The sequence below is a fragment of the Aquarana catesbeiana genome, linkage group LG05, assembly GCF_042186555.1.
Source record: "Aquarana catesbeiana isolate 2022-GZ linkage group LG05, ASM4218655v1, whole genome shotgun sequence".
Classification (NCBI taxonomy): domain Eukaryota; kingdom Metazoa; phylum Chordata; class Amphibia; order Anura; family Ranidae; genus Aquarana; species Aquarana catesbeiana.
The window spans coordinates 272,946,984-272,970,989 of NC_133328.1; positions in this window are offsets into that span (position 1 = coordinate 272,946,984).

The following is a 24,006-nucleotide window of genomic DNA, read 5'->3' on the forward strand; positions in this document are numbered from 1 at the left end:
CTTCTTCCATTTCTTGACAAAACCCCCTATACCCCACCACGAGCACAAGATACAAGATCTTTATCTCAACTTCTTTCTAAACATAATTCGATTGACTAACATCAGCAGTATGTAAACTCTTGGAGGGGATGATAAGGGACTATATACAAGATTTTAGTAATAAGAATGATATCATTAGCAGTAATCAGCATGGATTCATGAAGAATCATTCTTGCCAAACCAATCTATTAACCTTCTATGAGGAGGTGAGTTGCCATCTAGATAAAGGAAGGCCCGTAGACGTGGTGTATCTGGATTTTGCAAAAGCATTTGACACAGTTCCCCATAAACGTTTACTGTACAAAATAAGGTGCGTTGGCATGGACCATAGGGTGAGTACATGAATTGAAAACTGGCTACAAGGGCGTGTTCAGAGGGTGGTGATAAATGGGGAGTACTCAGAATGGTCAGGGGTGGGTAGTGGGGTTCCCCAGGGTTCTGTGCTGGGACCAATCCTATTTAATTTGTTCATAAACGACCTGGAGGATGGGATAAAAAGTTCAATCTCTGTATTTGCAGACGATACTAAGCTAAGCAGGGCAATAACTTCTCCGCAGGATGTGGAAATCTTGCAAAAAGACCTGAACAAATTAATGGGGTGGGCGACTACATGGCAAATGAGGTTCAATGTAGAAAAATGTAAAATAATGCATTTGGGTGGCAAAAATATGAATGCAATCTATACACTGGGGGGAGAACCTCTGGGGGAATCTAGGATGGAAAAGGACCTGGGGGTCCTAGTAGATGATAGGCTCAGCAATGGCATGCAATGCCAAGCTGCTGCTAATAAAGCAAACAGAATATTGGCATGCATTAAAAGGGGGATCAACTGCAGAGATAAAACGATAATTCTCCCGCTCTACAAGACTCTGGTCCGGCCGCACCTGGAGTATGCTGTCCAGTTCTGGGCACCAGTCCTCAGGAGGGACGTACTGGAAATGGAGCGAGTACAAAGAAGGGCAACAAAGCTAATAAAGGGTCTGGAGGATCTTAGTTATGAGGAAAGGTTGCGAGCACTGAACTTATTCTCTCTGGAGAAGAGACGCTTGAGAGGGGATATGATTTCAATTTACAAATACTGTACTGGTGACCCCACAATAGGGATAAAACTTTTTCGCAGAAGAGAGTTTAATAAGACTCGTGGCCACTCATTACAATTAGAAGAAAAGAGGTTTAACCTTAAACTATGTAGAGGGTTCTTTACTGTAAGAGCGGCAAGGATGTGGAATTCCCTTCCACAGGCGGTGGTCTCAGCGGGGAGCATTGATAGCTTCAAGAAACTATTAGATAATCACCTGAATGACCGCAATATACAGGGATATGTAATGTAATGCTGACACATGGTCACACACATAGGTTGGACTTGATGGACTTGTGTCTTTTTTCAACCTCACCTACTATGTAACTATGTAACTATGACTCTTGGAGAGAATCTAATCCAACTAAAAGAAATTATACATACTTTTCTAATCCACATCAAACATTTAGTCGCATAGACTATATCTTTTTAACAATAGGGATGGTTCCTGAAGTGATTTTAACTAAAATTATCCCTATACCCTGGTCAGATCACAATGCAGTTTACACCTCGGTGGCTTCTACTATACCCAAGGGGCATGATCCTTCATGGTATCTCCCAGATGTGCTACTTAAACACCCCTCCCACTGTTTAACAATCCAACAGGCTCTAAATGAATACTTAGAACATAACAAAAGTGACGAAATCTCCTCACTTACACTTTGGGAGGCACACAAACCAGTTCTGAGAGGAATACTTCAGCAACAAGCAGGTATACTCAAACGGGATCGGGTAAAATTGGCTCGACAATTAGAAACAGAATTTAAGGCATCATTTGTAGCTTTTCAAAACAATCCTAATCGGGGGCGTGGCTACCGCCGAGCAAGATGGATGCTTAACTCCTCAGCTCCTGCACCGATCGGACCATCTATCGAAATAACCGCCATCCAGGCACCTATCAGCGGCAGTAAAAGGCACAAAAAGACTGCTAAAGCACACAGCAATGTCACATCAATCCCGCAAATGAAAAGAATACCGGCCGCCGAAGAAACTGACTGATTTCTTCTCACAGCCGTCAGACACAGGAATCCAAGATGGCGCCCGCGGCCCTGTACACAGCAAAGCCTCGGCCTATACTGACCTCCCTGACGCCAAAGATGCAGAAATTTCTCCACAGCAATGTCCCTCTGACTCCAATCAGCCTTATTCCTCCACATCAGCCGGCAACAGTCCCGCAAAATCGAGGATGCGACTGGATTCTGCAGATACCAATACGGAGGTGAGTCCTGCATATCCCCTCACCTCAGCACAACAATCTGCCATAGCAGCATTCCCCACTACTAATCAGCCAGTCTTAGATACCACAATGAAAGAGATGCTCATCACCCTGCAGAATTCACTACACAATGACATAGCATCCATGTTCACAAAATTCTCCTCTCATATGCAGCTTGTGGGTCAGAAAGTACATCAGATTGAAAACCGTATGGGGGATGTGGCTGAAACGGTAAACGATCTAGTAGAAGCACAGGACCATACACATGAAGAGCAACAATGGATGAAAGCCAAAATGGTGGACCTCGAGGACAGGTCCCGCCGAAATAACGTAAAAATTAGAGGCATACCAGAAAATATCATGCCACAAGATTTAAACGCATACGCCAGAAAATTAATTTCTACCGTCCTACCCGACCTGGCTCCTATGGAAACCATTATTGACCGCATACATTGCATACCCAAACCTCCGCACCTCCCCATGGATGTACCCAGAGATGTCCTCATGAGGGTCCATTTTTTACATGCCAAGGATCAGCTCTTGTTTAAAGCCAGACATCTAGGGAAACTCCCAGCACCCTACACTCACCTGCAACTGTTTGCTGACATCTCGCAATATACCAGACAACTCCGTAGACAGCTAAATACCATCACAAAGTCGCTCAACAACCAAAAAATCCCATATCAATGGGGTTTCCCCACAAAAATTATGATTACTAAAAATGGAGTCAAACACAACATCTCCACAGTTCAGGAAGGAATCAAACTTCTACAACTCTGGGGAATCGTCCCTGAGTCGCCTGTAACAACCATCTCCAATCAAAAGGAAACTGCCCGCAACACACCTGACAATCCCCCAATTGGGAAATCCTAGCTAGCCCATACATGGCGGTTAACATGTTAAACTCCATATAATACCCAGTCCGATCGGATGCCTTGCTTGTTGCATATTGTACCACAAACTTTCACCCTACCGATTCTTATTGCAGCCTTGTTGTGATTGGCTGTTCACAGTTACTGATCTACAACCAACCGTTTGTATTATACAGCAACCTATTAACTTCTCTCTTGTTCCAATATTTTTTCTTTTCTTTTCATCTTTTCCTCATCCCTCCTGAGAGCACCTAACTACAGCGGAACCGGAAAATACGCATATTGAATATTACTGAACAACGTATCGGATTCACCAGATTGTGAGTACCACCATTTTTTTTAAAAATTTTTTCCTATCACACACTACCACAAACCAAGCAGAATGCCTAAGTTCCTGACCCTCAATGTCAAGGGACTTAACTACCCTGCTAAAAGAGCATCTATGTGGCGCACAGCCAGAGAATCCCACTGTGATGTCCTCTGTCTACAGGAAACACACTTTCAAAAACTAGCTGAACCAAAATGCACAAACCCTCTATTCACCCACATTTTCCAAGCCTCAGGCCCCGCTAAACGGAACGGAGTTATGATCGCAATCAAAAACTCCCTTAATTTCACGTTACACGATAGCATATCTGATAAGGAAGGTCGCTACTGATCCTAGACTGCACTCTAAACAAAACCAGATATACAATTGTCAATGTCTATACTCCCAACACGAAACAACTAGGATTCCTAAACAAATTAATGAAGAAAATCATTCAATTCCGTCAAGGCAACCTCATCATATGCGGTGACTTCAACATAGTACCAGACAACGAAATTGACGCGTCATCCCGCAAATCTAGAATACCATCACCCATGGGCTCCTTCATAAGAAACAACGATCTCTACGACGTATGGCGATGCCACCATACCACCGAACGGGATTACTCTTTTTTCTCGCACAGACACAATTCCTATACCCGCATAGACTATTTCCTCGTGGACAAATGGACTCTGACAAAAATATCAAAATCCTCCATAGGAACAATCACTTGGTCGGACCACGCTCCAGTATCAATGGAGGTGGTAGACGGCCCTCAGCATACCCGCACTAGGATTTGGAGAGCCAACTCTGAGATTATTCACTCCCCTGAACACTCTGATCTCACCCGCAAACACCTTGAAGAATTTTTTGATACTAACGCCGGATCCGTATCCGACAATATTACCCTCTGGAATGCCCACAAAGCATTCATAAGAGGAATTATCATCCAACTAACTGCTAGAGAAAAGAGGAGGAGATCACAACGCCTAGATAACATCACATCCACTATTAAGAAACTAGATGAACAAAATCAGACCAATCCTGATCCTAAATTAAAAGACAAACTGACCCTTCTTAGACAAGACCTAAGAAACATACTTTTAGACTCTTACAACAACATTCAAACTAGGTACAAAGCTCACCACTACACCACAGGAAATAAAGCAGGGAAAACACTAGCACTTAAAATCAAAGGTCAACGTATTAAATCTAAAATCCCACATCTATTTCACAAACCAAAAACTCATGGACCCTCAATCCATTGCAGATGCTTTTAGCCACTACTATCGATCACTATACAACCTGAAAGATGATATTACTACCGCCCAACCATCTAAAGAAGAGATTAATTCCTTCCTAAAAGAAATTAGTCTCCCTACCCTATCTGAACAACATCTCACAGAACTCAACAAACCATTCACTCACCTAGAAATCCTAAATATTACCTCAACACTGCCACCCAACAAATCACCTGGTCCAGATGGCCTCACTGGAGAATATTACAAGCAATTCCGCACTACCCTAGCACCATATTTAACACTGATGTGTATTGGCGTTGCCTCCTCCTCTTCTCTCCCCAATGAAATGCTTAATGCTCTGATAATTACGCTACCGAAGCCAGGGAAGGAACCCACGGTACCCCAAAACTTTAGACCGATCTCGCTCCTAAACATAGACACCAAAATTTATGCAAAACTAATAGCATCCAGATTAGTAAACATTATGCCCACACTAATAAATATAGACCAATCTGGGTTTACAAAAGGTAGGCAAACTTATGACGCAACACGCAGACTCATCAATATCATTCATCATGCCGAAACTCGCCGAACGCCTTCTCTGCTCCTTTCACTAGATGCAGAGAAGGCGTTTGATAGAGTCCATTGGGCCTACTTGGAAGCAACACTTCATAAATTTGGTTTCCAAGGTCATATTCTCTCAGCGATCACGGCCCTATACTCCTCTCCCTCAGCCCAAGTCTATACAGACGAAATGGTTTCTAAACCTTTTCCAATTACCAATGGAACCCGTCAAGGATGCCCCTTATCAGCACTAATTTTCAATCTTTTAATGGAACCACTGGCAGAACATGTCAGAATGAACAAATACATTGAAGGATTCAAAATAGGAAAAATTGAACACAAAATTAGCCTATTTGCCGACGACGTCGTTATGATGATTACCAACCCTGTGTCTTCCCTAGCTTCCATACAAAAAGTATTACACAGATTCAGCTACATCTCTTATTACAAAGTCAACGAAAGTAAATCTTATATTCTCGATCTAGGATTAGATGCAATTTCTAGTAACCAACTACGCAACACCTATTCTTATCCGTGGGCAGAAAAAGGCATATCATACCTAGGCATCACACTCACAAAATCAGTAAAAAATCTTTTCCATAACAACTATATAGAAACCAAACAAATGTTAATCACAGAAACGTCCAAACTATCCAAACACGAACTCTCGTGGTCTGGCAGATTAGCTGCCTTCAAAATGCTAATACTTCCTAAAATATTATACACATTTAGAACTCTACCCATACCACTAAGCAATACATATCTCCAATCCCTACAAACCACAGTCCAACGATATATCTGGCAGGGTAAAAAACCAAGAAGCAGTCACAATAAGCTCATCAAACACAAATCCACAGGGGGAATGGGACTCACTGACATTAAAGATTACTATCTAGCCACCGTTCTATCTCAACTGAAAGAATGGATGTGGGATCAACCTACCACACTATGGGGGAACATTGAAAACAATGCTACTCCAGGATCAAACCTGAAAAATTGGTTATTTAGTACTCCCAGCAAAATCTCCCATCCTCACCTATACTCTCCGACAGTGCGAGCTGCGGTTAAAGCTTGGAAAATACTACTAAACACTAAGTGGTCATCGCTACCTACTTTACACATACAGATACCCCTACACACTCTCCAGATTCTATCACCAGATCTAACCATCCCAAACTGGGTAACACAAATAGCACACACCACTGGGAAACTCAGGACTGAAATAATTCACAAACCCTTCCATACTATTCAAACAACCCACAATGCGCCTACATCGGACTTTCTCACCTATTACCATATTCAAATGTGCCTAAAAGCTCACAAACAAATAGAGGGATCACTACCCACCAAAATATGGAACTTCTATTTCACACAAGAGACAGACAAAAAAGGAGTTTCTATTATCTACAATACTTTACAAGAGAAACTAGTGTTCTATAAATCTAAATCATTTACAGATTGGGAGACAGACATTGAAACACAACTCTCTGACCGACACTGGCAACAGGCACTCAGATCAATATATAAAGCCACCAGCTGCACCTCTTTATGGGAATTGACAAATAAACTAACACTTAGATGGTACCTGACACCCCAAAGACTGGCTAAATTCCACCCCGCCACTTCCTCCCTCTGCTGGAGAAACTGTAACCACACCGGGTCTCTAATTCACATTATGTGGTCATGTCCAATGCTAACCAAATTGTGGACAGACGTAGAACTCCTCATCCAAGAAATAGGACAATGCAACATCCCTCTCACACCACAACTAGCTATCCTTAATATGATACCAGAAAATGTACCACCATCTTATAAAACGGTTCTCACACATATACTTCTCACCACTAGACTGCTCATCACCAGATCATGGAAATCGCCAAACACACCATCCTTAATGGAGGTGATCACCTTGGTTCACACACACTACACATACGAAATCATACACTCAAGGAAAAACAACTCACAGGCAAAAACACAAAAACTCTGGCAACCTTGGAAGACTTGGTATACACAAAACATAGAGAAATACTGAGAAAACTGCATAAACCCAGATAACACAATTCCGACCATACTATACATACTAAAATGCTCTCTTCCCCTTCCCTTCTTTCTTACCTCACCTCTACTATCACTACACTGGGTTGTTCACCCTTATTACTGTTTTAGACTATAGCACACATTTTAAATATAAACTAGATGTATTCAGCAATTGTTTCATTGCTACTATATGTTTTTTATTTACTTTCTGATAATATGCGTTCTCAATATAAGTCATTTACATTACTTACCTAGTAAGTATACATTCTATTTTGAACTGTTCTTAACACATGATATCTTAGCAATGTACCTTACTGTAAAATGAAAAATTTTCAATAAAAATTTACTTGGAAAAAAAACAAAAAAAAAAACAATCCTAATCAAAAAGGGAAAATTCGCTTAGAGAAGGCACGCCTAGAGTATAACCTTTTCTTAACTGAATCTGCTGACAAATCCCTCAGGAAAACTAAGCATATGTTTTATAAGAATTCCAATAAACCAAGTACTCTCATGGGCATTAAAATCTATCAACAAATCTTATAAACCTATTAGACTCAAAATAGCAGACAACGTATACACCAGTAATCCTCTTAAAATCGTACAGAAATTTAGCTCTCATTTGAAAACCCTATACACAGAGACAAATAAAATTAACACTGAGGCAGTGAACACCTTCTTTTCATGTATCACACTACCCAAAATGACGGAATCCCAAATATTGTCAATAGAAAAACCAATAACTAGTGATGAAGTAGCAGAGGCTATTAAAACATTAAAAATAAATAAAAGGCCGGGACCAGATGGATTCACAGCCCTTTATTATCGAACTTTTACAGACATTATCTCACCCATGCTTGTTGAAGCGTTTAATGACCTATTAAATAATAAATCCTTTAGACAAGAATCATTATTGGCAATCATCTGCATGATTCCTAAACCACAATCAGATAATACCCTATGTACAAATTATCGCCCCATATCCATGTTGAATATGAACATTAAAGTGCTTGGCAAAAATTCTAGCAGCCCACCTTAATAAGATCATTGGTACTCTCGTACGTCGTGACCAAGTAGGCTTCATGCCCTCCAGACAGGCAGGTGACAATATACGTAGAGCAACCCTTTTGGCACACATAGCTAAAAAACTTCACATTCCTGTTTGCCTTCTTTCACTTGACATAAAGAAAGCTTTTGATTCTATTGCATGGCCCTACTTGAAATATACGTTGCAGAAATGGGGATTCGGTCCAAATTTTATAAATTGGATTATGGCTCTATATAACAAACCTAAAGCGTATGTCAAATACGCAGGTTATAAATCTGACTTCTTCAACATTGAGAGAGGCACAAGACAAGGATGTCCCCTATCTCCTTTGATATTCGCCCTTTTAATAGAACCACTTGCGCTAGCAATTGGATCTGACCCCACTATAACAGGTATAGAAATAGGAGGATTTCATAAGCTCTGTTTGTTTGCAGATGATATCCTCCTATTTCTCTCATCTCCACAAGTATCAAGCCCAAACCTAATCCCAATTCTCAATAAATTTGCTAACATTTCTGGTTTATACATAAATCCTAAAAAATGTTTAGCATTAAACATATCTCTTTCTAAAATTGAACTGACTTCAGCTAAAATTAGTCTTCCTTTCACATGGTCGAACAAATCAATCCCATACTTAGGCATACATCTTACAGCATCATTAGCAGATCTATTTTCAGTTAATTACCCTCCAATTTTAAAACAACTATCAAAATTAATGAAATCATGGTCTCATCTTCCGTTATCGTGGTTCGGAAGAATCAATTTGGTTAAAATGACGATTTTGCCGAAACTACTATATTTATTCAGAGTACTACCAACTCCTATTCCAGCTTGCCACCTCAGAATATTACAAAGGAAAACATCGTCATACATATGGGGTTCCTCCAAACCACGTATACAATTACATACACTATATCTCCCAAAGCTAAGCGGAGGTCTAGGTTGCCCTAATTTTGCTTATTACTATAGGGCTGCGCACATAGCAAGTCTGGCTAAATATCATGCCTACCAGGAGACCCCGTTATGGGTACATATTGAAGCCACAGAATATGATCCTATTCCAATTTCTAATTTACTATGGATCTCGCCAAAAGATCGCATAGAATTAAAGAATCCCATTACTAAACACTACATTTCCCTTTGGGATAGACTCAAAAAGAATAACCATTTACAATCTTCTCATAACCCGTTGTTGTCATTCTATAAAAATCCTGCTTTCTATCCAGCATGGATATTCCCTAATTCCTTTAAAGAATGGGTATCTAGAGACATACTGTGTATGTATAAATTTGTACATTCTTCATCATTTATTCCTTTTTCAACCCTTTCCGAGAGATATGGTCTACCGCAGACTGAACTATTTAGATACTTCCAAATTAAAAATTTCTTCACACCCTTATGCCCCGTACACACGGTCGGACTTTTTTCGGACATTCCGACAACAAAATCCTAGGATTTTTTCCGACGGATGTTGGCTCAAACTTGTTTTGCCTACACACGGTCACACAAAGTTGTCGGAATTTCCGATCGCCAACAACGCGGTGACGTACACCACGTACGACGAGACTAGAAAAGGCTGGTTCAGAACCAAGCGCGGCACCCTTTGGGCTCCTTTTGCTAATCTCGTGTTAGTAAAAGTTTGGTGAGAGACGATTCGCGCTTTTTCAGACTCGTGGCTTTCAGATCGTTTTCTGCCGTTCAGTTTGTGCTTGTGGGTTTGTATCTGCTCTTCAGTGCGTGCAGTCAGTTCGTATCGGAGTTTTCTGTGCGATCTTGCCCGCTCGTTGCTGTTTTTCAGGTCGCTCTTCACAGGCCTTGCTGTTCTTCAGTGCGTTCTGTTACTTCGTTCTGAGCAGCCGACCGTTTTCTAGCCATGTTTCGTATGCGTACTCCTCGTAGAGTTCGTGCTGTGCGGGGGCTTGGTGTTGGGGTCCTGACCTTGACACAAGTCCAGTCCATGAACAGGGTGAGGAGGAGTTCATGGACCAAGAATTGGTTGCTTCAGCGTGACCAGTTCTCTCATATGCCTTTGCTCCGTGAGATCCGTGAGAATAATCCTGATGATTTCAGGAACTTTCTCAGGATGACGGACCCCGTATTTCACCGTTTGTTGGCTTCGCTGACCCCCTATATCAGCAGGCAGGATACCTGCATGAGGCAAGCCATCACTCCGGAGCAGAGGTTGGTCGCTACCCTGCGGTATTTGGCCACAGGGAGAAGTCTGCAGGACCTCAAGTTCTCGACAGGCATCTCCCCCCAGGCTCTTCTTTGTGGACATTTACTGCTTGTGTTTGTTTTAGCTGACCCTGACAGAAATGTGTGGAGTCCAGAAAACACTACACTGAAACTGCACTTATAGTGCAAAGTGGATTTGACCTTAGGAAATTACCCCCATTTTCTCATAAAACAACAATTACATCACCCCAAAAGTGTTGTAGCGTTGAGACAATAATCCACACATTCTTGATGAGCAATCTTTTTAATACCTGCACAATCACATGTGCATTTACCCAAGGTTTTTCTGACAAACCGACATGTTTGTTGTATAACAATTTTTGTGGTGTCATTATCCAAAATCAAAATGTGCATTTTATAGAAAACAGGCCTGTGTAAAACCCACAAGAAAGACACAAATCTTGATCTTACAAAGTTCACATTTGGTAGAACTTGAAGGCAATATCAGACATGAGTATTTAGGAACTGTGTTTGATATTGCGTTCAGATGGGGGGAAATCACCCCAGGAAAAGCCAAATTTGGAAGATGCACACAAATTTCCCAATGTCAACATGTGCTATCTGCCATCACAGGGGATCAAGGGATGTGTTTTTGGGGAGAAAGCCCTTCCTCACCGCTACTTTATTATTGAGGAAGGGGTTGCACCCCCAAAACGCGTCCATTGATCTCCCGTGATGGCAGATAGCACATGTTGACACACTGTGTGCATCCTCCAAATTTGGCTTTGGGAAAAATCTCAAAAACATTTTGCACATTGTAGCACACAAAAGAAGAAAGTGATTTGGAGGGGCTTTAAACTCGCCCCAAAACATCAATGATGTTTTTATATTTTGGAATAACATCATTGATGTTTTGCTTGATGATTTCCAATTGTAAATTACACCCCATGATCTCCCCGATCACGATCTGGGCACTTTCTGATGTGAAAGGATCTTCATCCACAATCTCACGATCACCTAAAAAGAGAGGAAACCCAAAATAAATTAGGTCTAAAAAAAATGCTGCCATCCATCTCTTATCGGAGCCTGTGGTTGCAGACACTCACCTGTTGTGGTGACTAGTTCCACCACGTCTTCTTCCTCCTGCTCATCTTGTGTTGGGTGGATTTCCCCTTCTTCCAGAGGGGGGGGGGCTCTGGTCTCCTCGGATGAGGGGTGTCCTCCGAGTCTTTTATCCCCTATGTAAAACAAAAATGGTATAATTAGCACACAGATATTTGATGGCAGAACTATAAAGATGAAACATTGCTTGGAAGTGGGGTACAATTATTTATTTTAGCCGAGTTCCAAGACGTAGCTTTTTTAGTGTCCTTTGTCAACCTGCAATACTTTACCTGTTTGGTACAAGCTTCACCGATGTATCCCCCCCTATAGTATACACTGGAGCACCTGTGTGGCCCCCCTAATAAAAAGGGTGTTCTGGGGTCCAACACTAGTGCTCCAGTGTCCAGATGTGAAAACAGCTGCTGAGTGTCCTCTCCTTACACAGAATCTAGTTTGCATTTCATTCTAGTAACCAAGCCATCTACACAACCCAATTCTTTGAAGACAAGTATAGGGCGTCAAAATGGTGGCCAAATGCATATGGCCTAAACAATGGTATTTTATCGTCCGAAATAAAAATGTGTGATCCAAACGAATAATGTGCCCATGAACATGAAAGTTGCCATTTTAAACTGTACAACAGTTCCTAAAAGCACATGGAGCAGCACGAACGTAATAAACACAAGAACAATAGGAACACAGCACAACTACTTACTTTTTTGCAGCACTCTCCGGATCTTTCTGTACTGCTCATGTTCTCGTAATTTCAGGTCCGACCACCGCTTCCTGAGCTGATCTTTCGATCGTCGTACCCCGAATTTTCGGTGCAGACTCCTGACCACTTTCGCCATGATCTTGGCCTTTCTGAGATTGTGGTTGGGGTAAGGCCCATACTTTCCATCATAGTCGGCCTTCTTCAGGATGTCCACCATCTCCAACATCTCCCCAAAGGACATATTTGAGTCCTTTAATCTCCTTCTGGATTGGGACGTTTCAGGCTCCGGCCCTTCCTCCTCCTCCTCCTCCTCCTCGTTGCTGTAATTAGCACGATCCTGCTGTCTATCCGCCATGTGCTCTTCCTCCACTGCACCGAACGAAAAGGGGTGGGGAATAGAATAGAAAGAACGTCAGGGGCGGGTGGAGTTATACGCATGTGCAGTGTGTATAAATCGTAACGCGCGCGTCTTACGTACGATCTGTGAGCAGAGGAAGGAGCATCGGAGACGCCGATCGTGCTAACGAAGGTAGGATCTAAACTTGGGCCTATACTGCTTCGAAATGGAAGCCTATATTGTAACAAGATTAGGGGAGTTTGGCCTGACATTAGGCTTTGTCTTGTGTTGTATCTTGCAGAGAAAATGGATGGGTTCAACGACCACAATTTCCTGCCCCTGTTCATTGACAAGTACAGGGAGCTGCCCTGTCTGTGGCAGGTGAGACACCCCCACTATAATCACAAACAGAAGAGGCAGGCAGCGCTGGAGAAACTGCTGGAGTTGGTGAAGCCGGTGGTCCCCACAGCAACCATCCCCTATTTAAAAGCTAAAATTGGTGGCCTGAGGAGCACATATCTGAGGGAGCGCAAGAAGGTCACGGATTCCCAGAGGTCCGGAGCTGCAGCAGATGACATTTATGTCCCCAGGCTGTGGTACTATGAGAGACTGCGATTTCTGTCAGACCACACTGAAGTCAGGGAATCCCTCTCCACTCTTCCTTCCACGCTTCCTTCCACCCCAGCTGAGGTTCCGATGTCCAACCTGGGCCTTCCAGCCAGGAAGAAGTGGAGGAGCCCAGCTGGAGTCAGGTATAGCATTCTTCTACAGATTTCTGGGCAATAAATAAATGATGTTTACTAGATGTTATTATTGATCATTAATTGCTGATTAAAAAAAGTGTTTTACATATCAATAGACAGTAGTGGGCACCCAAAATTGGGACAAGAATGCAAAATGCTGGGCTCAGAATGATAGTCTGTTATATTTGTTAACATTGAATTTGCAGCAGTCAGGAGGTGAAAATTATGTGTGACTGATGTAAAAAAAACTAAAACTATGTCCCTTTTTCATAAACAGGAAGACCTCAGCCAGGAGGAGGCTGTGGAATGTGGCAGTCAGGAGGAGGCGGGGATTAGTGTCAGCCAGGAGGAGGCGGGGATTAGTGGCAGCCAGGAGGAGGTGGGGCTAAGTGTCAGCCAAGAGAAGCCTGGGACAAGTCACAGCCTGACTGAGTCTCAGGTTCCTCCCCTCCACCTGCCATACAAAAGGGCCAGGAAGGCCACTCCCAGTCCTGTGCAGGATTCAGCATACAGGCTGATCCAGGAGGCTTCTGTGTCCCTCAGAGCCTTCCCCAGTCCTGAAGAGGCCTTTGCCTGCATGGCTGCCACCAAATTGCAGGGCATGCAGGAGGGCCAACGCAAGATCTCTGAGGACCTGATTTATAAAGTCCTACGTAAGGGGGAGAGTGGGGAACTGACACCCAAGACGGATGTCATTGAGATCGACGATCCTCCTCCTCCTCCTCCTCCTGCTGCCACAACTCCACCACCACAGCCAAAGGCTGGAAGGAGGCGTGGAAGGAAGACCAAAGAGTGATGACCCTGGGTTCAGTCTGGTCTGACAGAAGATGCAGTCTCTCGTATGACCACAGCCTGGGAACACAGATGTCATCTGCTGCTTTCCGGATCTCTGGGACTTCTGGACCACACTGCCCTCCCTTAGATAAGGACTCCTCAGGCCACCAATTTTGCTTTTAAATAATTGATGTCTGCCCTGGGGGTCCAAGGCTTCGCCCACTTCTGCAGTTTCTCCAGCGTTGCCTCCCTCTTTGTTTATAGTTTTGACCCCTTAATAAAATATTTTTAGGTAAATTCTACTCTCCTGTGTGTGTTTTCATCCAAAAAGGACAGTTTGTTGGTGAGGATTCAGGTACATTTCTAAAAACATAAAATGTGAAATTAACAAGGGACAACAACACCAAACAATCTCCTACAGATTAAATAGAACAACATATCAATGGTGTTGTGGGAACTTGTCACAAAAAACACACAAACATTTTCGGGAGTACAAATCAAAATCACCAAAAAAAAAAATTAAAAAAGAGAAACACAAAAAAAGATTCTACATTAAAGTAAAAAAAAAAAAAAAATATGTTGTCAGATGTGAGAAATCAAAATATATTGAGGGAATCCCGATAAATAGTAACAAAAGAAGTTTGTGAGAAATGTGTGTGAATGTGAGCAGCAAAACGACTTAATTCTTGTCACATTATAAAGAAGAAGAGAGTGCGCTGTATTAAACCATTTTGAACATTGCAGCGTGACGAAAGTGCTGTATCCATTACGAACGCTAAGTTTACCAGAACGAGCTGTCCCGTGTCGGAATTTCTTCTGAGCATGCGTGGCACTTTGTGCGTCGGAACAGGCCACACACGGTCGGAATTGACGCGATCGGATTTTGTTGTCGGAAAATTTTATCTCCTGCTGTCCAACTTTGTATGTCGGAAAATCCGATGGAAAATGTCCGATGGAGCCCACACACGGTCGGAATTTCCGACAACACGCTCCGATCGGACAATGTCCATCGGAAAATCCGACCGTGTGTACGGGGCATTAGTGTCTACCACATCCACATTAACACACATGACTAGTTTTGAAGAAGTTTGTAAAAAAGATCCGCATGCTAGAGGCACAATATCTACTATATACTCTCACTTGCTGGTTCATTCCAGTAAAGAAAAAATATCCTATGTTCAGAAATGGGAGGAGGACCTCGAGCGTACGTTAGATAATTCAGATTGGAAACAAATATGGTCAACAACAAAAACAGCCTCCCCTAATATATTGGCGGTTGAGTCTAATTATAAAGTTTTGACACGTTGGTATCTAGTACCTACTAGAGTAGCAAAATATGTGCAGAACTATTCGGCGCAATGTTTTCGAGGATGTGTAGACCCTGGCACATGCCTTCATATATGGTGGTCGTGTCCATTAGCTCAAACATTTTGGAAGGGAATATTTAACATTGCAACTAACCTGTTTGGGAAAACAATCCCTTTCGATCCAGCAATGGCTCTTCTCAACCTAAAACCTGAATCTATAACGCATACCCAATTCAAATTGTTGGTATATCTCTTCACAGCAGCTAAACAAACTTTAGCAAAATCTTGGAAATCACCAACATTAATTGTAAATGAAGCAAAAGCTAAAATTAATTACTATATGACTCATGCCAAGATGATAGCTATAGAATTAGACACGATCCCCAGATTTGAGGTAATATGGCAACCTTGGATTACATATGCCATGCCAACCCTAGACAAGAGTGTTCTACTGCCATGGTAGTTGTGATAACAAGACATGGGCTATATTTCAGCTCTGGTTGTTGTAGTGGCTTTCGGCCTGACCTTGCGGACTCTTTCTCTTAATCTTCTTCTTCTCTTCCACTTTCCCTAATATGTTTCCTTTCCTTTCTTATACTATCTTATTCTACGATTTTGAAGCTCTAATTGATATTTAAATAATAATCTCTATTATTGCCTAGATATAAAACAAGACAAACGTAGTAGCAGAACTTACATAACTCTGTTCATTTTATTCTTTCTAAATGGATAAGGACTCCAAAGTTCTTTTTCTCTCCTATTTCTTTATTTCCTTTTAGAAAATATTGTCTTGTTCTATGTTATTATTAATGAATTAATTATTTTATAAATGTAAATGAGCTTCCTTATATTGAATGTATGTTAATTATTCAATGTGTTTTGTGCATAATCTTTGTACTCAATAAAACTATTTTGACAAGGAAAATGCCAGGACAGTTAAAACCCCGTCCCAAATGACCCCTTTTTGGAAAGTAGACACCCCAAGCTATTTGCTGATAGGTATGTTAAGTCCATGGAATATTTTATATTTTGCCACAAGGTTTTTTTTTTTCACAAAGTTGTCACCAAATTATATATTGCTCACACGTGGCATGGGTATATGTGGAATTACACCCAAAATGCATTCTGCTGCTTCTGCTGAGTAATGGGATATCACATGTATGAGACTTTTTGGGAGCCTAGCCACGTACAGGACCCTGAAAATGACACATTCAGGCTTCCCAAGGGCATGAAATGGTGATTTCTCTTCCTCACTACCTATCACAGTTTCGGAGGCCCTGAAATGTCAAGATAGCACAAACCCCTGCCAAATGACCCCATTTTGGAAAGTAGACACTTTAAGCTATTTGCTGAGAGGTTTGTTGACTCCATGGAATATTTTATATTTTGCCAGAAGTTTCAGGAAAATTACATTTTTTTTTCACACAAAGTTGTCACTAAATGATATATTGCTCAAACATGGCATGAGTATATGTGAAATTACACCCCAAAATACATTCTGCTGCTTCTCCTGAGGATGGGGATACCAAATGTGTGAGACTTTTTGGGAGCCTAACTGCGTACAGGACCCTGAAAACCAATCACTGCCTTCAGACTTTGTAAAGGCGTAAAATGGTGATTTTACTCCTCACTACCTATCACAGTTTCGGAGGCCCTGCAAAGTAAATATAGCACAACCCCCCACCAAAATGACCCCATTTTGGAAAGTATACACCCCAAGGTATTTGTTAAGAGGCACGGTGAGTATTTTGCAGCTCTCATTTGTTTTTGAAAATGAAGAAAGAAAAGGAAAATACAATTTTTTTCTATTTCCAATTTTCAAAACTTTGTGACAAAAAGTGAGCAAAATACTTAACATGCCTCTCAGTAAATAGCTTGAGGTGTCTACTTTCCAAAATGGGGTCATTTGGGAGGTTTTGTGCTATCTGGGCATTTCATGGCCTCCGAAACTGTGATAGGTAGTGAGGAGTGAAATAAAAAATTTACGCCCTTAGAAAGCCTGAAGGCGGTGATTGGTTTCGGGGTCCTGTACGCAGCTAGGCTCGCAAAAAGTCTCACACATGTGGTATCCCTGTACTCAGGAGAAGCAACAGAATGTATTTTGGGGTGTAATTCCACATAAACCCATGGCATGTTTGAGCAATGTATCATTTAGTGACAACCTTTGTGTAAAACCAAAAGAAAAAAAAAATATTTTCCTGAAACTGGTGGCAAAATATTACATTTTCCATGGATTCAACATGTCTCTCAGCAAATAGCCTGGGGTGTCTATATTCCATAATGGGTAATTTGGGGGGTTTGTGCCATCTTGGCATTTCATGGCCTCAAACTGTGATAAGTAGTGAGAAGTGAAATCAAAAATGTATGCCCTTATAAATACTGAAGGTGGTGATACGTTTTCAGGGTCCTGCACACAGCTAGGCTCCCAAAAAAGTCTTACACATGTGGTAACCCCATACTCAGGAGAAGCAGCAGAATGTATTTTGGGGTAATTACACATGTACCCATGGCATGTGTGAGCAATATATCATTTCCTTGACAACTTTGTGTAAAATAGTTTTTTGTGCCATTTTTCCTTGTCAAAAGAAGTTTATTGAGTATACAATGTTATAAAGATACATAAAGTAAGTTTACAAGGATCTATAAAGTAAGCTCATTGTTTTACAGTAGGGTTTATATAGGTAAATATCATGAAATTTCAAATATTAAACATTGGGTTCACGTAAACCTAAATTAAAGATATATATCATTTCCTTAGTTACTTTTGTAGGTATTTAAATGATTTATACCTACTATACATATTGTTTACAAGTAGAGTGTATATAGGTCAAATAAATTCTGATAATGAGCTTTAATCGTAAGGTGGAGAAAAGGAAAGAGAAAGAAGAAAAAGGGTTGAAAGGTAGAGGTATGGTCCACAAGGTTGTCCCGCTCGTCAGTTTATTATTCTTTTTAGTTCTCTTTGAAGCCTTAGAATGGGTGTCTCTGTAAGTCATTTAATCTGTTACCATGGCAACAGGACAGAGTCATTGAAGTTTGACAGGAACTGTTGTTTTATCCAAGGATGCCAAAGTTTTTCAAATTTTGGAATTTGATTTTGATCGATGGCTACCATCTTAGCATGGGACATTGTATTATTCATTCTGTGAATTGTTTCTGCTAGTACAAATGTAGGAGATTTCCATGCCTTGGCCACTGTTTGTTTTGCAGCCGTTATTAGTTGGATCATAAGTTTGAATTGAGAGAGTGTTAACCATTCCGGTTTTAGATTAAGTAAAGTTAAATATGGATCTGGTTGTATTATTTTTTTAAATATTTTAGATGCAATCACGAAGACTTTCTTCCAGAAGGTTTGGATTACTGGGCACGTCCACCATATGTGTAAATATGTGCCTATTTCTTGGCATCCTCGAAAACAAAGAGTTGAGGTATTAGGTGAATATTTTGCCACTCTAGCGGGTACAAGGTACCAGCGAGTTAGGACTTTATAATTTATCTCCAGTGCTAAGATGTTGGGTGAGGATGACTTAGATGTGAGCCATATGTTAGACCAGTCCGTGTCTTCTAAAGTTCGTCCCAGGTCCTCCTCCCACCTCTGAACGTAAGAGGGTCTATTAAGATTTGCTACTCCATATAATTGATTATAAAGTGATGAAATTGTACCTTTAGCAAATGGATCTTTTGTACAGATTGATTCAAAAATGGATAATTGGGATAATGGTGTATCCCCCTTTAGGAATGGTGCATAGAAATTTTTGATTTGGAGATATCTGAATATCTCAGAGTTTGGTAGATCATATTTTTCTCTAAGCGATGGGAATGAAAGGAATGATTTAGATGCTATGAAGTCATTTAGTGTCTGAATGCCTGATGTTGTCCAAGCTTTAAAAGAATTTGGGTAGATCCATGCCGGATAAAAGGCCGGATTTCTGATAAAAGAAAGGAGAGGATTGTGTGGAGATTGTAACTGATATTTGGTTTTTAGTTTATCCCAGAGAGATAAGAAGTGTTTAGTTATGGGATTATGAATTTTAAAGCGGTCTTTAGGATCAAGCCATAATAAATTTGATATTAATAGAGGGTCATTTTCTGAAGCCTCTATAAATACCCATAATGGGATTTCCTGTTTTGCATGGTATTTGGACAGACTGGCCAAATGTGCTGCTCTGTAGTAGTTAGTAAAATTAGGGTATCCCAGGCCTCCTTTATTTTTGGGAAGATGTAGTGTGTGTATAGGTATACGTGGTTTAGAAGAGCCCCATATAAACGAAGTTGCTCTTTTTTGTATTATTCTCAAAAAATAGGAAGGAATTGGAATAGGGAGGACTCTGAATAGATAAAGCAATTTGGGTAGAATAGTCATTTTGATTGCATTAATCTTCCCTATCCAGGATAAAGGAAGTTGCGACCATTGTTTTATTAGATTTGTGATCTGTCTTAATACAGGAGGATAATTGGTTGAGAATAAGTCAGAATGAGATGCTGTTAAATGAATTCCAAGATATGGGATTGATTTTTCTGCCCATATGAATGGGAGTGCAGCCCTAGCCGGGATCAATTCCATGTTTGTGAGTGAAATATTAAGCACTAGGCATTTCTTAGGATTAATCATAAGGCCGGATAGGGCTGCAAATCCATCAAGAGCTGGTATTAAGTTAGGACCAGAGACCTGTGGTGATGATAGAAAAAGTAATATATCGTCTGCAAATATACATAATTTGTGTGTAATACCTCCTACTTCAATGCCAGTTATAGTTTGGTTTGTTCTGATGTATTGGGCCATGGGTTCGATTATAAGGGCAAATAATAAGGGAGATAATGGGCAACCCTGTCGGGTACCTCTTTCGATATTAAAGGCTTCAGATTTGTATCCAGCATATTTTATATAGGCTTTGGGTTTATTATATAATGCTTTGATCCATGTTAAAAAGTGGGGTCCAAAACCCCATTTTTGTAATGAATATTGCATATATTGCCAGGATACTGTGTCAAATGCCCTCTTAATATCGAGAGATAGAAAACATAAAGGGATTTTCCGTTTTTTAGCAATATGTGCCAATAACACTGCCCTGCGTATATTATCACCTGCCTGTTTTGTGTCATTTTTCAATCACTTATGATTTTTACCAAAGGGTAGTTATAAATGCCTACAATGGTGTAGGGGTTGTGTAGTAATGTATCTATATTTTACATATGCATTATCAACATCTTACCTAATATTACTCTATGATATAGCTAATTTTGCAGTTTTGTATCTCTAGGATATTCTTAGTATTTACATGCTGTCTGTGCCGCTTTAAAAGGCCCTGACAAAGCGGGGTTCCTGCGAAACGCATAGGCCACACACCTGACATTCTATACCAAGACCCGCACAACCTGGACCAATGAGTAAACTGTACTCTCTTTCAGATTGTAACATGTTTTAAATATTTCCATCCAAGGAGGGTAAATAAAGTATTTCTATGTTTTTTTTTTAAATTGTGTTATAAATCATTATTTATACTCTTCTGAGGCACACGTAAAGTCCCGCTCCATTTCTCTCTAAATTTTGTTTCTACTAGGGGCGGTGCCTCTTTGTGAGTTATAATTACTCCACGTTTACCCCCACCCTCACTCCTCTATAATATAATATAGGTACATAAGTCATATTCAAAGATTTTTACAATTTTTTTTACATAGATCATAACTTGACTATATTTTATATAGCAAACACTTACAGTCAATCAAGTGGTGTATGTAGGCATGCCATGTTTCAATTAAAAACAAAGACTGAAATAATCTGTACTCTTGCCCATCATATTATAGAGTACAATATCATTGTGTTTCAAAGGCATGAAAGAGGAGGGAGCGCTATATGGAGGGAGCAGGTAGCACTGAGGACTTAGAGAGTCAATCCTGCAATGCAAAAAAATAAATAATAAATTGAGAATAATCTGAGACCATGTGGGATATACATACACGTACAGATTTAGCAAATGGAACTGAATATTATTGAATAAAGACAAAAGGAAAGAAGAAAATAGAAAAGCCAGAGGCACCTGCCCAGACCTTGATAAAGGTCTGGAGCATGTAGTCCACAGTATTGACAATAAAGCAGAGCTTCTAGCTAGAGAGCCTTATACGTGATGATATTGTGATCAATCACTAAAAAACACACAAAGAGCAGAGGGCTTGAAAACGTATATAACTGGGTAGGGTAAAGGCAATAAAAAATATGTACCATACTCATTATACATGAGGAGATTTCTAAGTATTGCATGTGTGGGGTCAAGTATTCTATTCAAGAATATCAAGGTTCTTACCCAGTTTATGAACCTAGGACATGAATATCCAGTCCTCAGGTCCAGAGTCCAAGCAGGGTGTACTCACAGAGTGCCCTTAGCGTGATCTATATATATGTAAATGGTTATGAGTAGCCGCCCATCAAATTGATGGCAGCTGTGTATAATTTAAGATTGCTGAGGATGGACATTGCTGAGGCGTTGGCACACCGCGCATGTGTGCAACGTCATCATAAAAGCGGAGTGACTTCACGTGTCTGAGGCACACCAACACACAGATAGGTTTCCCGGAGGTTGCATGCAATAGGCAGTCTCCGAAAGTGAGAGATGAGCAGGGGGTGGTGGCTGCTGGGTCCAAAAGGGACCCTTCCCTGAACATCTCAGTAGCCGTACAAAGGGAAGGAAAGAGCCCCCTAGCGGCTTACTGTGTCGGGTGACCTGTTTTTCTCCATCGTATTTGGGCTTATCATGCCTAGGGATGGCCCTGATGTTTGAGTCGAATGTAAGTTCGACTCGAACATTGGGTATTCCTTTGTTCGTAGAACAAACAATCATATGGGGCACTAGCAGGACTTTGCCCGCCGCGGAATGCCCCATAATGCACAGCGAGATCACAGTAGATTGACAGCTGCTGATTGGCAAAAGCATGCACCTGACCTGTATTCTTTAGCCATGTTTTGTGCTGTGAGAGCCATGGTTGGCCAAAGGGAATCGAGTGCTTCGATACAAAGGCAGCATCAATGAACAGGGCTGCAGCCCCAGAGTCAGTTAGAGCCGGTATCTCGACGGACAGCTCAGCCTGAGAAAGGGTAACCAAAACCAGGGGCTTATTCTTCTGGATAACTGGGGATGAAATAACGCCACCTAAGGTCTGTCCGTGACAGGACCTCAAGGTTCGGCGTTCCCTGGACGGGTAGGACAAGACTTCAAAAAGTGACCTGCATGACCACAATAAAGGCACAATCTCTCCCTCCTCCTAAGGGTTCTCTCATCCACAGAGAGACACATGAAACCCAAGTGCATGGGTTCACCTTCACTGAATGACTAAGTACCAGGATGCATGGGAGGTGAGGGAGGCAAGGGTGGGACTGATGTACATGAGGCTTCCACAAGCGCTCCATAAAAGAGAGTCTTTCTCTGAGTCTGGAGTCAATGAGGATAGCAAACGTGATCAACTTCTCCAGCTCATCCTTGATGGTATCCGAGAGACCAAGCGAAAAAGCAGCCACAAGGGCCTCATTGTTCCAAGCAACCTCTGCTGCCAGGGTACGGAATTCAATGGCGTAATCGGCAACAGTTCTCGTACTCTGTTTGATGGACATGAGGCACTTGGCAGCAGAAGCGGAGCATGTGGGAAGGTCAAATACTCTTTTAAAAGAAGCCAAAAACTCAGGGTAACTCAAGACAATAGGTTTTTGCATCTCCCATAGAGGGTTTGCCCAGGCCAAGGCTGTCTCAGAAAGCAAAGATATCACAAAACCTACTTTGCTTCTGTTTGTGGGAAATGCCTGGGGCAGCATCTCAAAGTATATCTCAACCTGGTTGAGAAACCCTCTGCATTGGACTGAATCGCCCCCAAATCGATGGGGAAGTGGAGCAGAACCAGACATACCTCTTACAGAGGTAATGCTTGAAGTGGGTGCCTGCACAGAGACAGCAGCAAGGACGACCTGCAACATAGGTTGTACGGGAGCAGCCACAGTGGGAGATTCCAGGTGAGCTGTGTGACTCAGGAGCGTTTGTAACGCCACGGCAAACTGATGCATGCGGTGATCCTGCTCATCCAATCTGGAAAAAATATTACCAAGTGTCAATCCAAGTGGATTGACTGCATCTTCTGAATTCGTGGCCTTCGCCTACTGTCAGAAATCATGAATCAGACTGAGACAGAAGTACAGTTAAATCGCACTTGTTTAATAATAATAAAAAAGGTAAACAGAGTAAACATAGTCAAATCATAGCCAGAGTTCAGGAACTGGAACGGATAGTCAGACAAGCCAAAATATCAGGGAGCCCGAAGGAATGTCAGCCAAGCAAGTCTTTAACAGGAACACAGGAGAGTGTCTCTAGAGATGTGACCAAGGCGAAGGCAGAGATCATCTGGACTGGATGGCTTAAGTAGGAAGGACCGACGAGCAGGATCATCAACAGTTGAGTCACTGTGGAAAGTG